This window comes from Leuciscus leuciscus, assembly GCF_965113295.1.
Source record: "Leuciscus leuciscus genome assembly, chromosome: 2".
NCBI classification, from domain to species: Eukaryota; Metazoa; Chordata; class Actinopteri; order Cypriniformes; family Leuciscidae; genus Leuciscus; species Leuciscus leuciscus.
Genome location: NC_138726.1, coordinates 37,350,393 through 37,366,572, shown reverse-complemented (window position 1 = coordinate 37,366,572; position 16,180 = coordinate 37,350,393). Strand labels below are relative to the sequence as shown.

Below are 16,180 nucleotides of genomic sequence, written 5' to 3'. Positions count from 1 at the left end.
ATACACATTGAATAACTGGTCTTGAAAGAATTGTGATTTAAAAAAAAAAAAGGGTTAGAGTGACTGACAAACAGTGGGGAGCATTTGCTCAGCACTGTCTGAAGTAAACACACCTGTAAGTAACGTTTTTCTGTCCCCACTTGGGCTTCCTGTGAAAGAAATTGTAATTGGCCACATCAGGAACTCCACATCGTGGTTTCTTCATGATCTCTACTGTCTTCTGATCAATATCCCCTGTCTCTGGTAAAGCAAAAAACTTCTGCATCTTCTTCAGTGTGTCCTTCAACACCATCAGATTACACCTGTCTTTTGGGCAGCCATAGAACTTATTTAAGTAGTGCTGTGAAAAAGTCGAAGGAGGGAACAATGAAAAATGGAGAGAGAGAGAGAGAGAGAGAGAGAGAGAGAGAGAGAGAGAGAGAGAGAGAGAGAGAGAGAGAGAGAGTCAACTTAACTGGAATTGTTTACCACATTCCACATTTTCCAACTACCATGTCAACCTATGTTCTTGTGTAATTTTCCACATATTCCAACAGTAAAAAAATGCTAGAAGTTAAATACTGCACAAATATTTCAAATAATAAAATTGTGTTAATATTAGTAAAGTTCTAAGGGAAAAATTACAAACAAAAACATATTAATCATATTTAAATAGTAGATCTCTTAATTGTTTCTTTTGTTAAGGAAAATTATTTTATAGGCCTGTCCGTAACAAATAATAAACTTCAGCTACTGCTAACGACATTCTAACTCCTTTCATTATTGCAGTGAAGCAAAAGTACACTCACCAGGGCCACTTCTTTGTCTGTGTGAGAAGTATCATCGCCTGGGAACTTTATGATGGGTGAGGGCGCAGCAAAAGTTAGCAGGGAAGCAAGAAACTGCACGAGGAAAACTTTAAGGACAATATGCCTACAGCTGAAAAACTTAAAGCACGTCATTTTGGTCCGGTTCCTTGGTGTCCTTTTGTTGAAAATAAGGTGGCGAACAGGACTTTACGACGTGTTCTCCAAGCTCCACGTTTCTCCGACTGCACTGCAAATTTTCTTTCTTTTCCTCAGCGACACATCCTGCTTTCGTGGTCTGTGGAATAGGTTCTGCTTGCACACGCACTTTTCTGATGCTGGGACTTGAGCTAGGACTGCGCAGCCTCCAGATCCAAGAATTTGGGAGAGCAGTGAAATAGGAGACGCCAGCGAGAAGGAGCGAGCAGAGATGTGTGCGCGCACCCTGGAAACACTCAAAGAAAGGCTTAAGTTGAAGATTTATGTTTAAGTTTGACCATTTGGTTTTAAACACTTCAGATTGGATTCTTAACCCTGAAATACAACGTTTACATTTTAACCTGGGTTAATAATTAACCCTTGGTTATTCTCAAGAGACATTGTAAGCTTATCGTTCTTATATTAGGCTATGAGGTCAACGTTGGACTAATAGTCGCGATGTGCACGCGACCTGTTTTAATGACAAATAGTTAATAGTTTATTTAATAGCCTAATAATAATAATAAACTATTTAATGATAAACTGTATTGGTACAAAAGTCGCAATTTTTACCCTCTGTCCTGAAGGGGCGTTCATATCGAAAGCGATTTACGACTACACATTCACTGCAAATGTTTCTCGAGCAGCAAATCAGCATATTAGAATGATTTCTGAACTGAAGTCTGGAGTAGCCTAATGAAGCGGAAAATTCAGCTTAGATCAAAAGAATAAATTACCTTTTACAATATATTCACATAGAAAACAGCTATTTTAAATTGTAATACTATTTCACAATATTACTGTTTTAATGTTTACATTTACATTTAGCTGACGCTTTTATCCAAAGCGACTTACAATTGCTATATGTCAGAGGTCGCACGCCTCTGGAGCAACTAGGGGTTAAGTGTCTTGCTCAGGGACACATTGGTGTCTCACAGTGGATTCGAACCCGGGTCTCTCACACCAAAGGCATGTGTCTTATCCATTGCACAAGAGTTTGTTGTACGAACCAATCATAACATTTTCAAAATATAGTAAAACATATTATAGATAATAATGTTGTTTTTTTTTTTTATCAGAATTAAAACTAAGAGATTAGATAAAAAATTTGACAAAGGTCAGATTAAAACGGGTATTAGCCTACACCTGACATTTCTGTCCCCCTTACTTCTAAAATCATGGCTATGGCTATACGCCCCTGCCAAGTTGGCATCTTTTCAGTAGCCATGACGGCGTCCATATTCTCCTCTTCCATTTTCTCCTCTCCTCCTCTTCTTATCGGATTGGTGAAATCGCAAAATCTGTTGCAAGAGTTAGCGATTTACGATGACAGACACGACCTCATCGTGCATGTGACAAAATTGAGTGGTGACGACACAGGAGGGACTACCAATGAGAATACAGAAAGTGATTTACCGCTACTATTGGCTATATGGGAAGGCTGCAGACCTGCAGCCAGTAGATACCATGGGTAGATACGGTCCAGGCAGTTTTACGCCCCTGTTGTTCCTCGTGAGTCCAGTAGGGGGAGAGGAATATACGGAGAACTAATAAGCCCACAGAAGACTATTTGAAGAGTTCAGATGCAAAAGCCTCTAAGTGCCATCTGAAATTTTATTCTAGAATGATCATTTTTAGCTTGTATATTTAAGTTAAATAATTTCACTTAAATGACAATTAATAGGTAATTTGCATGGCCATTTAAGTGACATTATTGAACTTAAATATATGAGCTTGATAAAAATGATCATTCTAGAAGATAATTTCAGATGGCACTTAGAGGCTTTTGCATCTGAACTCTTCCTTTGTTCTTGTGAATTGAAAAATGAATAATACACATAGTTGGATCAGATGGACAAAGTAATGATATATGACCTAGGCCTACAGTAGAAAAGTTATATTCACCGTAGGTTTTTATATAGGAGACTGAGTGAAATATGTTGTTGTGAATTTATATAAAGTTATATTTAGATATTAACCATTTTTGGCCCATTAGACATACATACCGTGTAATCATATGGATCCTCGATGAAATATCTGCTGTACTATTCACTACTGGTCGTCATACAGCAACAAAACAGTGTCCTACATAGCATTTTCTGAAGACAAACACAATTGATCCCTTTTCTAAAATTCCAAGGGCCATTTAGAAGAAAGAGACAATATTGTTGTTCACAAAAAAAGTTATTTATTAACACCATTTATGAATTAGGATGACTCCCCTATGGCTTGCCACTCTTCTTTAACTGTTTTTCTATCCTCCTGTCAAAGTGCTCCCGCTCACTGATGAAAATAAAATTAAAATTAAACAAATTAAAAAGGACATCCATGGTGATTTTGAACCTGTCACTGTGGGGGTGTGTGGGGGTGCTATCCAGAATTGATGTCAGGTGAGTGTGGATTGCATCAATTTGCTCCTGATCTTCAATGTGCAACGGCACAGGCACTGTCTTGGTGAAACACTTGGAAAAAGTGTCAAGCCACTTTGATTTATTTTGGCCACTAATGATGGACTGTGCAGAGAAAATTGAAAATGACATTAAAAACATGTAAAACACTGTAAGAAGTTTATTTACTAGACAAGCTATTGGTTTGGAATGCAGTTTTTAAAAAAGAGATGGGTGTTTATAGTTTATACAAGTTTAGAGAGAGAGAGATTTTCATTTCCTTAAGTAGCTAAAGCAAACACACACCTTTATGAGATGCAAGTTAAAGAGAACTTGGTAAAGACAGAGTATAAAACCCACATTAAGTGCACATACATTTTAGTCCAGATCAGTAATCTAAGAAAAACTTATATTAAGATAGATAATTAGATCATCTCATTTATAAGAAACAATTCAAACCAAAATCTACACTCAAACCATATGGTACCAAAGTTTTTAATGTGGGTTGCATGCGTGACATCGGAAATAATACAAATATTTGAGTGAGTGTGCAGTTCAACTCTTTACTCAGAGAGGGAGATATTTACATACATACATATATGCCTATTATGTGTATTTTGTGTGTGTTCACACCATAGCCTGTAAAAAAAAAAAAAAAAAAAAAAAAAAAAAAAACCCACAAAGTTCACATATTTCCAATATCTACTGCAATGTTGCCCCAGAAACCATGTGGAGTATGTTTTAATGCAAGGAGTAAACAGGGTCTTACCAGAAGATGCCATCTCACGCAAGCTAAAGACAGACAACAAAAGAAAAAGAAAATTAATTTTGAAAGTGAGTAGAGAAGACTAGGGGCAGCTAAACCTACACGTGGTTAGCTAAGTTTGAGCCAGACAGAACATCAACCTGTCCTGACCATCAAGTACTTTTTTTGTCTCTTGAAATAAATTATAGACCCATCCATTGACATATAGAAATGAATATTTTCCCTTAGCTAATCGTTTATAAATAATAAATGTTGCATCATTGCTACACAACAATAACTTTAGCAGATTATTTAAAGGCACACTATGTAAGATTTGTACCTTAACCCATTTGTGCCCAATTTTTTCTGAATGGTTTCATGCATATAATCGTGTTAATAGTGTCCTATGTGAACATGTTCTGCATTTATTTTCCCCAGGTTTTTTTTCTTGAAAATCATATTTGAATGTGTGGCCACTATAGTTGCCAATGGCCAAATATGTTGTATGCACCCCCTCAATGTCAAATATGAATAGGAGGAGAACATTTGGCATTTATCTCAAAATAACTGCTTTCAACAGATCAATCTTTATTCATAAACAAATTTATTATGTATAAAAGTCGAAGAACATTTGATGCAAACCCCAAAAAACTGCATCTAGTTTATAATCTCTTGAATATGAAAACACAACAAACAACAAATCCATTTGTCTTAACCATTGTGTGCTGTTCGGTGTCTTTTTGACCCACATTTCTAACTTTCATTCATGGGGATAACTTGGATAATTTTACATGGTTTAGTGTAAGATTTTTGCCCATCTTTTGGAAAATGCAGTTTTAAAAGTAACAAATTATCACTTTAACCAGTAGATGGCTGCAGAGCTCCACTATTTGCTATTAGCTATTTTACTAATTGAAAGACATCTTTTCACAAGTTTTTCCAGTTGTATTCATATCTACATATTATGAAATCACAATTATAACAATAAAAGTTACTTTTTGTCAAAGTTTAGGCACTTCTTGTACTGAAAAAAAAAATCAGTTTTTCATAATGTTATATTAGCATCAAATGAATTTTGTCAATGGACAAAATTCATCCTCAAAATCAGAAACAACACAGAACACACATAGACAGAAATGAAGTGGCACACTTTAAATTTGTAGAATTATATGAAAAACAGATGTTTGAAATAAATGATAAACTCTAAAAACTCCAACTTTTCTCTTTGATTCTAATCATAATGTAACATTATTGAAAAACTGATTTTTTTTCAGTACAAAAATTGCTAAACTTTGACAAAAAGTCACTTTTATTGTTATAATTGTGATTTCATATGTAGATATGAATCTAACTGGAAAAACGTGTGAAAATATGTCTTTAAGTTTGAAACTTTTAGTACTTTTAGAGATCTGCAGCCATCTAAAGTGATTTTTATTTTATTTTTTACTTTTAAAACTGCATTTTCCAAAATTTGGGCAAAAATCTTACACTAAACCATGTCGAATTGTCCATGTTATCCCCATGAATGACAGTTAAAAAAAATTTTTTTTACATTTATTTATATACATTTTGTGGAGTAAAAATGTCCAAATGTGGAGTAAAAACATTAATACACTGAGTAAAATTACATTTGTTTAATATATATATATTGTTACAAAATTACATTTTGTTGCCTGGGGTCTCTGAGACCCCAAACAGCCCGACTGTAAACCGCAAACGAACAGCGCACAAGGGTTAAAGTGGTGGAACATAGTGCAGAACAAAGTGCAGCCATAACAGGGCATTGTGTATCAAAAAGTTAAATGAAAATAAATAAATAAATACAAATAAATAGAATGAAGAAAAAATTATATCTATATAACAAAAAAAACAAAAAAAAAAAGGCAAATAACAAAAATAACAGTACATACAGACAATTTATGAACAGTAGAGATGTAATTTAAAGGGTTAAGTTATGTTTATGCACTAAACAAGACCAATAACCTTGATTTATTAACCTATTAACACAGTTTATACCATGGTCTGGGTGAATACTCGATTCTGATTGGCTGCAGGGTGTCCGTTAAAAAGTGATAATGTACACCTAGGAATATGGCCTACTGCCATTGCCTGTCTTTCTGTCTTGCTTGCTTTCCTTTCAACACGTGAGTGAATGGTTGACAATATTTGCTGTAGGCCTAATAAAAACGATTTAGGAAACTATCTGTGAGTTTTGACTCTTTGAAACAAAGTTTCGCATCGCTGCGGTCGGGTCGCTGTGGCCACGTTGCTTGGCAACGCCTGTATACGGGAGATATTAAATAGTGCGCTCGACTTAATAAATAAAAACCCTCACGATTTTTACTCTAAAACACAATAAAGTATTATTAATTGATTAAATATTTCTTTCTTTCGTAAGTGACCATGGTATAAGCGGGTTAATGCCCTTCGAGGTGTCCATTGTCAGGTATTAATGGACTTCGGCGGAGGCAACCGTCCTCCGCTGCGCGTCGGACGGTTCACGCCTCACCGTCGTCCATTAATACCTGATAATGGACACCTCGTCGGGCATTAACCCTTACATACCCCATTTTCCCGTGATATACTTACAAGGCATTTGCCCACCGGCGTATAAGTATACAAAATACTGTATAGTATAAGTATACAAAAAAACTATAGATCTCTTGTAAGATTTGTTTTGTTTGGATGATTCTAGAGACCTTCATGATTATGTAGATAGATATATGTCAACAAAAAATACTTATTAGTAACATGAAAATGACCTTTCTTTGGGAGGGTTTGCCTTCGCCATGCTTCCTGGAAGAAGGGGTAGGAAGTTGACAGCCTCATGTGACAGGAAGGAAGTGAATACCTTTTTTTTTTTCTTGAAATCTTTATTTGGTTGATTGCTTGCATGTCATTGATAAATACTTACTTTACTTTATACTTTATTGTCCCATTTCTGGGAAATTTGTCTTGGACAGCATGACATGGCCAGTACACAACTTCGATCACACACAACACAGTACATACAATAACATACAATGATAAGAGAATAGCAACTTTTCGATGGATTATTTAAAAACGCCTCGGTTACGACTGTAACCTCGGTTCCCTGAAGAGGGAACGAGCGTTGCGTCGAGAAAATGACGCTGTGGGAACGCTTTGCGTGATGACGTCTTGAAGCACATGTAAAATCAGTCCAATGGTGTGGCGGAACGTCAGAGGCGGGTGACGTCACGTACCAGGAAACTATAAAAGCCGGCCCAAAACAGAAAACGAAAGCTTCGTAAAAGTCTGAAGTCGAGCTGACAGGCATGAAGGAGATATGGCAGGGCGACGCAACGCTCGTTCCCTCTTCAGGGAACCGAGGTTACAGTCGTAACCGAGGCGTTCCCTTTCAAGGGAACTCCCGTTGCGTCGAGAAAATGACGCTGTGGGAACGTCTATACCAACGCCTCCATAGCTACAAATGTCTGTCCTGTGTGAAATCCGTAGAGCAGCACTAGGAAGACAAAACATGAGACCCTGGAGCAGAGTCTAGATCCAGAGAGTAAAACCTGACGAAAGTGTGCGGTGAGGACCAGCCTGCCGCATCACAGACGTCCTGTAAAGAAACTCCTGAAATAAGGGCCTTAGAGGCCGCCATACTCCTCGTCGAGTGCGACCGGACAGCCAAAGGAGAAGGCTGCCCAGCCGCCTCATAAGCAAGTGAGATAGCCTCGACCACCCACTTGCTCATCCTTTGCTTAGACACCGGGCCCCCTTTGTTAGGGGACCCAAAGCACACAAATAATTGATCACTTTTACGCCACAGGGCAGCTCTGTGGACGTAAGCGTCTAACGCCCGCACAGGGCAAAGCAAATTATTAGCCTCCTGGTCAGCATTTTGAAAGGGAGGAGGACAGAAGGCCTGCAGAACAATAGGTCTAGCCACATTAGTGGGGACCTTGGGGATATAACCCGGTCTCGGATGAAGGAACGCTTTAACCATACCCGGAGCAAACTCTAAGCATGACGGAGCCACCGACAATGCTTGAAGATCCCCTATTCTCTTAAGAGAAGAAATAGCCAGAAGGAAAAGAGCTTTCAGAGTAAGAAACTTCTCAGGAACCTCCTCAATGGGCTCAAAGGGGGCCTGGGATAAGCCTTGTAGCACAAAGGACAAATCCCAAGGTGGCACCCTAGAGCGAACTGCAGGCCTCAGCCTCCAAGTGCCACGAAGGAAACGAGATACCAGAGGGTCTTTCCCCACAGACATTCCACCCAAAGGAATGTGGTAAGCACCTATGGCCGCCACATAAACCTTTAAAGTGGACGGGGTCAGACCTGCAGTGAACCGGTCCTGCAGGAACTCCAGCACTGTACCAATTGGGCAGTGGACTGGGTCCAACCGACGGTCACTACACCAGGAAGTGAAAACTCTCCACTTCAGGGCATAAAGTTTCCTCGTGGAGGGAGCTCTGGACTGTAGAATGGTCTCAACAACCTCGGTTGAGAGACCTGACTCTATGAGCTGGGCCCCCTCAGAGGCCAAGCCCACAGGTTCCACAGTTCTGGCCGAGGGTGAAATATCGAGCCCTCTGCCTGGGACAGAAGGTCCCTCCTGACGGGTAACTCCAGAGGATGCCCGTCGAGGAGGGACACAAGATCGGGAAACCATACTCTGCCCGGCCAGCGCGGGGCTATAAGAAGTAGATGGACCCGGTCCCTGCGAACTCTTTCCAGAACTCCCGGGAGCAGAGCAACTGGGGGAAAGGCGTACAGACGTAGCCTCGGCCACGTCTGTACCATAGCATCCAGTCCGAGAGGAGCTGGATGCGTGAGGGAGAACCAAAGTGGACAGTGAGACGTCTCTCGAGACGCAAACAGATCCACTTGTGCTTGGCCAAACTCCCTCCATATCAGCTCCACCACCTCGGGGTGGAGCCTCCATTCCCCGGGCCTCGGCCCCTGCCTCGACAGAGTGTCTGCTCCTATATTCTGTACCCCGGGGATGTAAGCTGCCCTGAGTGACAGTAACTTCCCCTGGGACCACAAGAGGATATGGCGTGCCAAGTTGGATAACGGGCGCGAGCGCAAACCCCCTTGGTGGTTGATATAGGCGACTACCGATGTGTTGTCCGTATGTACTAACACATGGTGCCCCCTGAGATCTGTGATAAAGCTCCTCAGAGCCCGGAAGACAGCTAACATCTCTAGGCGATTGATATGCCAGGAACGATGATGGTCTTCCCACAGACCTTGAGCCGAGCGACCCTCCAGGATCGCTCCCCAGCCCGTGAGGGAAGCATCCGTCGTTAGCAATTTGCGACGACAAGGAGCTCCCAACACTGGGCCCTGGGACAGGAACCAAGGCTTCTTCCACATAACCAAGGCACGTAGGCATCGCCGCGTGACCTTGATTGTGCGAAATGGGTTGCCCCTCGGGGAAAACCCCCTGGTCCTGAGCCACCACTGCAGGGGCCTCATGTGTAGCAGTCCAAAAGGTATCACGTTGGAAGCTGCTGCCATGAGACCCAACAGTCTCTGGAACTGTTTGACAGTGAGTAGCTGGCCTAGCTTTACACTTCTCACAGCTGCAAGGATGGAATCTATCCGTGGCGGTGACAGGCGCGCCTGCATCGACACAGAATCCCAAACCACGCCTAGAAAAGTGGTCCTCTGTAATGGAGAAAGCACACTCTTCTTGGCGTTCAGCCGTAACCCCAACTCTTTCATGTGGGCGAGAACAACATCTCGATGTTGAACCGCCATCTGATGCGAATGAGCTAAAATCAACCAATCGTCGATGTAGTTCATAATGCGAATACCCTGGAGGCGCAGTGGCGCCAGAGCTGCATCCATGCATTTGGTGAAAGTGCGGGGTGATAAAGCTAGGCCGAATGGAAGAACTCGATATTGGTATGCTTTGCCCCCGAAAGCAAACCTCAGGAACTTCCAATGACACGGACGGATGGATATGTGGAAATATGCGTCCTTGAGGTCTATCGTGACAAACCAGTCCTCGGACCTGATCTGTGGCACGATCTGCCTCAATGTTAACATTTTGAACTTGAGCTGCATGACTGTCTCGTTCAGAACTCGAAGATCTAAAATGGGACGCAATCCCCCGTCCTTTTTTGGAACTATGAAGTACCGGCTGTAAAACCCGGTTTCCCTGCTGGAGGGAGGTACATATTCTATGGCCCCCTTCTCTAACAGAGTGTTCACTTCCTGTTCCATAACCAGAACCTGCTCGGGGCCCACCACTGTGGGCAGGACCCCCATAAACCGAGGTGGGCGTTTCTTGAATTGTATCTGATACCCTTTTTCCACGGTCTGCAGGACCCAACGAGAAACATTTGACAGTAGCTTCCACGCTGTCAAAGATTCTACTAGAGGTACCAGCCTCTCGAGACTGGTTTCTGGATTTTGTTGCTGTTGAGTAGTCGGTTCGACGCCCTGTAACGGCGAACCGGCAGGGAACGACCGAACAGACTGCTCTAGCACCCTCCTCGGAGGGGGCGGGCATCCCGAGGCCACTACGTTTCCGGGTGGACCTTGAGATATGTGCTCGCCGGAGACCGCTGCGCCCTGTAACACCAGAGGTGGCAGGGTTGGCAGAACGGCCCCCTGAGGGCACCGAAGAGAGACGGGCACCGTAAAATGAGGTGTTAACCGCTCTACTTCGGGGGGGACTACCCTCATTTGTCCTGGGTCCTCGGACGTCAGGACTTTTTCCCAGCAGCCTTCTTGGCGGTAATAACGGTCCGCAGATCCGTTCTACCCCTCGAAGACTGCTGGGTTTGAGCGCGCCCTCCGTGTCCCCGAGGTTTTTGTGGGGGAGCACGGGAGGAAACGCTCTGTTTTTGAGTGGCACGGTGCTCAGCGCTCTTTTTAGAGGAGTGAGGCTGCTCCCGCTCAGCAGCCTCATAGAAAGAACGGCGGGGGAGGAGTTTCTGCAATGCAGCTGCCTGTTTAGCAGCTTCTTGAGATTTAGCTACTGCACTGTTTACTGCATCGCCAAATAAACCCACAGTGGAAACCGGAGCATCTAAAAGAACATGTTTTTCTTTCTCTTTTATATCACTCAGGTTGAGCCACAGATGCCTCTCAGTGGCCACCAGGGCTGCCATAGACCGCCCGATTGATTTAGCGGTCTCCTTGGTGGCCCTGAGAGACAAATCTGTGGCTCTGCGTAGTTCAGCCACTGTATCGGGACCAATTCCCCCGCCCTCCTCTAAATCCCCCAATAATTCTGCTTGATATGCTTGCATAATGGACATCGTATGCAGACACGCTGCTGCTTGACCAGCGGCTGCATAAGATTTATGAACCAGGGATGAAGTATATTTTACTGGTTTAGAGGGAAGTGAAGGAGCTTTCAGGGAAGATGCCGTTGCTGGAGAGAGATAGCTCGCAAGCGTCTCCTCCACCTTCGGCATCTCCCCATAACCATAATCTTTATATTTCTGAATAGATGAATAATGAGATGTTTGTGGTGCATAAACTCTGTATGAAACCGGTTTTCCCCACGATCTCGACACCTCGGTGTGGAGATCGGGGAAAAACGGCAGGCTTCTTCGCTGAGGCTGAGCACGAGATGGCAGGAAGCGTTCGTCGAGCTTACTTTTCGAGCGAACGTCCTGCCTATCCTCTGGCCACTCAATAGAAAGTCTGTCAACTGCTCTAGTAATCACATCGAGCAGTTCCTCAAACGCATGAGACTGAGGTGGCGAATCCTCAGACTCAGCTTCAACACTCACAACATCCAACTCCTCAGAGCTGGACAATTGCAGTATTGGTGCCTCTATCAGGGGGGAAGAAACCGCAGCGCGTGCTTCCGCACCCTGATGAGAGGCACTGGATCTGTCAGATTGATGCTGAGATAAGGCAGAGCCCGTCTCAACATCCACTGACAGATCCATTTGCGAACCCCAGGTCTGAGATCGCCGCCGAGCCTCAGCCGCGGCGGGACCCGAGCCCTGGGGAACGTGGTCGGGATTGAACCGAGCCAAACGGGATCGGAGCGTACGCAATGGAAGCGCACAGCAATGCTCACAGTCACCACCCTCGAGTGCTGACTGGGCATGCTCCTCTCCCAAACAAACAACACAAAGAGTGTGTGTGTCACCTCCCGTTAAATAACGCGGGCAGGGATGGACACACACTCGATACTGCTGCTTGCTCGCCATAACTGAATCAATATATATATATATAGAGACAGACAACACCAAATAACAAGGACAGATTTCAACACAGAGCGCAACTGAAGACTCAGAAAGCTTTCGTTTTCTGTTTTGGGCCGGCTTTTATAGTTTCCTGGTACGTGACGTCACCCGCCTCTGACGTTCCGCCACACCATTGGACTGATTTTACATGTGCTTCAAGACGTCATCACGCAAAGCGTTCCCACAGCGTCATTTTCTCGACGCAACGGGAGTTCCCTTGAAAGGGAACTAGCAGCATCCTACATCAATTAAAAAAAAAAAAATCTCTATTTAAAATTTTAACCGCAGTTGGGACAAAAGAGTTTTTATAACGATTGAACTTGCACATCAAGACCCTGAATCGTCTCCCCGATGGTAACAAATTAAAATACATATGTAAAACATGTGTGTCATCAGAGACAATTTTGATATAATAAAACATGGACAACATCTAGAAAAATACTTACAAAAGGAAAATGACAACTATACACTGTGGCAACCATAGTTGCCTGTGGGCTTATAACAGCTTCGAAATCATTTCGATGGTAAACGAACTCATCCCGATAGCAAAGATGAGGGGACGCTGTTGGCAAAACCAGCAATGCAGGTTTGAGAGGTGGCGCCCCAACAATTCTCGCGAGAATCACAACTTGCTTTACGGCACGACGTCACATACATCAACAACATATGAAGCAGCCTCTATGGAAGACACTAGCACGCTTTTCAGACGTGAATCATGGCAGAGTCGACGATGAAAACGCGGTCGAAAGAGTGCAGAGACGGCTCTGCGTGAGTGGTAATTACGACAGTAACGTTAAATACAAGTACTCCACAGCGACTCTAGGGGTAAAACGGAAACTGCATAGTGTGCCTTTAAAGCAACACTAAGGAACTTTTCCTCTTCGGCCGCCCTACAGGTTGGAAGCGGAATTGTCTATTACCGCTGTCGTAAATAATTTCACCGCCCACAGCCTACTGTTGCACGCACGCTCGCTGTTTATCTAGCGCCAGCTTTGGAATGAACGATGTCCACAGACAAGGTAGAGTATGTTGCATGACTTCATGAAAGTATGATGTATTGCGACATCAGAAACGAAGAAAAACTAAATAATGACAATTGTAACGCTTGGCGTAAAGCAAGTCAAATTTGTAGTTTTCTTATGTCTCATTCGAACTACAGAAATGCAACCCGGTTTGGCAAACTTGCATAGTGTGGTTATAGCAGATATAGGGCTGCAAAGCGAATCCAGAAGTGCCTTTCACCCTGTTACGACTTGATGAACCACTGATACGATTTTGGTTTACCGTTTATTTTAAGGTAAAAAATGTTCCTTAGTGTTGCTTTAACATACCTCAATTTGTGTCGCTAACTGTACAGCCTCCCCCTACTGGACACATTAGGAACAACAGGGGTGTAAAACTGCCTGGGATGTATATCTACTGACTACAGGTCTGCAGCCTCCCCGCTCCCCCTATTCACTATTGGAAACAGTAGGAAACCGCAGCAGCTAGGAACAAACAGTAGGCTACAACGACCTCCAGCGATTTAATTACTGTAAATCCAACAAAGCTAAATCAAAATGGCTTAGTATACTAGTTTCAGTTAATGCGTTTGCCATCACTGTTGAATAGTTAATTTTTTCTGTCAGGTACTAAAACTAAACAGCTTGTAAAAGGCTACGCTCAGGCTACGTTCACACTCTCGGTCCAAATTCAATTATTTGTGTATCCGATTGGAATCTGATCAAAATTTATTGATGTCCACACTGTGTATCGCAATTGTTCAGATCCGATTTGTGTGTCCGTTCCGCTCTTTCGTTTTCCGGAATATCTGTGTGACAAAGGCACAAATAAAGTTTGATGTTATGATGGTTATGATGTCTTTCAGGCCAAAAGCGAACAGTCTTGGTTTTATTCCCACAGTAACTGGGGTCTCCACAAATCTTGTCACTGTAGTTCACTGGAGAAAGGTAAGAAACAAACTGCCAGTCTCTCCAGTCCAATTCAAGCATAAAAGCAAGCCTAACTCGTGCACAGAAATGCCCATGCAAAACACAATTTACACTTAAGTGCAGTATCACAGCAAATATGACCGGGTAGTAGTTTCCGCTACCTAGTCTAGTTGAATTCCAGTGTTGTGAACGTGATTACGTCGCCGTAGTGTTCACCCCACCTCGACCCACTCGTCTCTGCACAGTTGTGAACGTGATTATTCTGCGTCGCCTCGCCATCGTGTTTACCGCACCTCGACCCACTCGCCCTCTTTGACACTCGTCTCTGCATGACACGTTCATAGACCATGCGCTCTTCATGCACCTTCTCAGACGCCAGCGCCTGTGCACCACAGCTCTACAGGACGTACAACTTCCGCTGTTACCCACACGTGACTGAACATCGTGACATACAACACGATGCTCTCAGTCTCCACAGTGAGCTCGTAAAGGACAATAGTCTGTCAAACAGATTTGTCAAAAAAGAGCAGAACAAGCAATACACACAGACACTGATTAATAAAAAATAAAAAAAAATTTACTCACATCACACCCTGTCACAATAAAACACCAGCAGTCCCTGCTATTACTAGTTTACACCCCTCATACCTCAAAGGCCGCTGTCCTAAATTTGGACAGTAAGACAGGGGATCAGTGCATGTACTGGTACCCTCAGTAATTATAGGTTATGGAGGTCCCACCTCAGGTGCAGAAAACAACTTAAGAGCATTCTGATGCAAAACCTTTTCCTGTTCCTCTTGTTCTGGTTTCACCCAGTACACAAGTCCAGTATCCCCTTGTGTCCCGAGTACAACATAAGGCATAGAGTCTCACCAGCTGAACAACTTCCCACGTCCCTGCCTATTCCTCTCACGAAACCAAACACGCTGACCAGCCAACAATATTGCGGCTTTAGCCCTACTATTATAGGTTTGTTTAGATAGTTTGGCAGCCTCATCCATTGTTCTTTTTGCTAATGCATAAGCCCAACTTAACTTTTGGTGGTGTCCCTGTACCCACCCCTTCAAATCCATTCTATTTTGTCCTGCCCCAACTCCAAGGCACATATCCACTGGTGTCCATAAATAATGGCCAAACATTAAATGTGAAGGTGTGAACCCCGTATCCTCATGTATGGTGTTGTTATATGCCTGCATCAACTCTGGCCACATATCTTGCTTATCTCTCTCCAATGTACGCTGCATCCCTGCATATTCACCCTCTCTATTCTACCATTCCCTGCTGGGTGAGGTTGTTCGGCTCTTAGCTGTACCGTACAGTTGGCAAAACTCTTTCATCAATGCTGATTCAAAATTTGGGACCCTATCAGAGTGGAATTGCAAGGGACAGCCAAAAGTCTGGAAGACATGTTCCAAAAAAAGAAATAAAAAAAACCCTAACTGTCACCTTAGCAGTTTGATCACTTGGTGGAATAGCACATGCATAACGAGTGAACAAGTCAACAACGATTAAAATATTTTGACATGAATCAACTGGGCGCCCTAATGTCAAAAAGTCTAGTGACATTACTAGACATTACTATTACTTGGGAATTATACCAAAATTGGATTAAGAGGGGCCTTATCATCCTTACCTTTCTGCAGGCCACAAACGACACAACCCAGATGGAACCCTTTGACAGTCTCCTCCATCTTCGGCCAGTAAAAATGCTACCTGACCCTTGAAAGTGTCCGTGCAACCCCAGCATGTGCAGACGCATTATGATAACTTTTCCATACTTGTTCCCGTCTAGAGGCTGGACAAATAATATGTAGATTATTTGTAGATATAAAAAATTCACAGACAACATATGTTCACATTCATGGCACAATTCAAACGGGACCAGAAAATAATTATTTTCTCACATTCACTTGCATTGACGATTTTTCAACCTAGAGGTCCA

The 16,180-nt window shown here is 43.0% G+C and overlaps 1 long non-coding RNA gene across 1 annotated transcript; it reads right to left on the bottom strand.

Annotated features, from left to right (window-relative positions):
- Positions 1–218: 218 nt before the first annotated feature.
- Positions 219–1,966, bottom strand: LOC309492796. The gene is made up of 2 exons (XR_014203709.1): positions 789–1,966; positions 219–340 (listed from the first exon to the last, which is right to left on the bottom strand). It is a non-coding gene; the product is annotated as an uncharacterized lncRNA (long non-coding RNA).
- Positions 1,967–16,180: the final 14,214 nt, after the last annotated feature.